Below are 2,261 nucleotides of genomic sequence, written 5' to 3'. Positions count from 1 at the left end.
TTGAATTCATGCATTTTGCTTCTTAGGTCTTAGCTCATAGCACTAGCAACAGTTGTAATTATTGTTATTAAATGTGAAGATTGCTACTTAATGCCTAACTAAGCACCCAGTAGACTGGGAGCTTTGTTAGGGCATGGATGGTGTTTATCTAGTTCATCACTTTATTTCTAGGACAAGCATACTGCTGGAGTATGGTAGTTTCCCAGTAAGTATAAAACCTAGAATAATTGAATGCATGAATAAATAAATAAACAAACACAGGTTCAGTGTACCATCTGTCTCGGAGAAGGAAAAGCCCCAAAAGTACTTCCTTTCTGTGGATATGAGTGTACTGTATTTTTATTTGCTGAAAATGGTAACCCTAGTGTAAAGCCATTTCCTATATAAGACTAGGAAGGCTGTATCTGGTTTGGAAATTCATCTCCAAGGTCAGGGCCCTATTCCTGCTTCAGAGTTTTGCTTCCTCTAAACAGGGAGGAAGAGCCTTGGAGAGCCAAAAACTTACCTTTCTACATGGCTCTTTTTCTTAGAGGAGCCATGCAGAGGTCTTATTTACATGGCTTTTTTTTTCCTTAGGCATGTTTTGTCTCATTAAATATTACACATAAAGTCATTCCTACTAAGGTATAAGTGACAGGCAAGGTTAAAGTGTTATTTCTATCAGGAATATTTATACTGTCCCTAGGTACCACCAAAATAAAAAATTTCAAACTGTGGAATTTTAGGATTTCTCTGAATTGTTTTTGGAGGTCGTTTTAAAAGTAGAAATTTTTTTGTTCTCTTGAAATTAAGCATTTGGTGTTTGACTGTTATAGCTTCTTAAAAAGGTGTAAATCTGGGGTTCAGGCTCCAGAATCTGGGTGGGGGAGGGTTATCAGAAAAAAGGATTACTCTAAATTATTCAAGTCTCTTTATCCTATGACCAGAGGAAAAATAGACTGTATCTAACCTAAAAAGAAACAACTTCATGGAGTCCCTTCCCTTTGTTAGTGTTTCTTTTGCTAAGTATTCTCACATGTCATTCTTGGAGAAAGTTCTGTGAGGTGGGCCATTTTATGTCCAGGTTTTCGATTTTATTGAACTGAAGTTCAGAGAGGTTAAGTGAGCTGCCCCAAGTCAAAGAGATGGTAAATGGCAGAGCTGTGATTCAAACTAAGGGTTTTTTTACTTTGAGGCCAGTCATCTTTCTGTTTTACCATGGTGGCCACCTTCCCCCACAGCCCCCTTTTGGGAAGCCCCAGGATCCCCCTGAAGCTTTTCAGGGTATAGGCCTAGGGTGTGGTTGTTGGGTAGTAAATGCCCCGTGGTTAAATGACTTTTGATTGCAAAGTTTTGAGAAAAAGCAATAATGCCAGATTACTTCAGTGTCAGAGATGGGAAAATGATTCAGAATCATATGCTGTTAGGCAACCAAATTTGGTTGGAAGTTTTTCTTTTTAAGAAGTTGAATTGCTCTTTATTCATGAGTAAAGCCATGGTGGAGGGTAAACAGATCATGACACCACCATTGAGATCCATTCTCAAGGCCATTGGGCAGTTAAAGGGGAAGTGAAGCAAAATTGTGATGTAAGGGAACTTTGTCTTTGGTGCCCTCTCACTGACCCTTTAAGACTGCCTCTTTTCTCCTTTTAGCTCTGTGGAGCCTAACTATTTCATTTTTTAAAATAAGATTTTATTTATTTATTCATGAGAAACACACAGAGAGAAAGACGGAGACATAGGCAGAGGGAGAAGCAGGCTCCATGCAGAGATCCTGATGTGGGACTTGATCCCAGGGCTCTGGGATCATGCTCTGAGCTGAAGGCAGAGGCTTAACCGCTGAGCCACCCAGGCATCCCAGCCTAACAGTTTAGAAAGAATCTGAAATATTGCTCTACTGTCATGTTAGCTTGTGAATACTCAAAAAGGAAACTTTCCTTAGGGTATGAGAACTTCAATAGAGGATATATGAAAAAGAAACAAAGAATTGTATTTTTAAATGGCAGCATCCTTGTAGGTCAGTAAATGGGGAGTGGGAGTCTTTTGGGGTGGAAAACTACTGGAACCATGCTTCCTATGCAGTACTAGGAAAGAGTGACTATGAATTAGAGTTAGATACTTTATGTAAACTGTAGGTTGGTATTCTATAATTAGTAAGTTGAAGGCAGGACCCCATGACTTAAAAGTTGTAGACATATGGTGAAAATCAATAGCAAATTTTAAAAGAGGATCTAAACGCTATGGAGAGTTGGTGAGTGTTGGGATCAGTATTTGGCCTGTGG

This window comes from Canis lupus, chromosome 14 (genome assembly GCF_011100685.1).
Source record: "Canis lupus familiaris isolate Mischka breed German Shepherd chromosome 14, alternate assembly UU_Cfam_GSD_1.0, whole genome shotgun sequence".
NCBI classification, from domain to species: Eukaryota; Metazoa; Chordata; class Mammalia; order Carnivora; family Canidae; genus Canis; species Canis lupus.
This window is presented reverse-complemented; position numbering follows the sequence as displayed.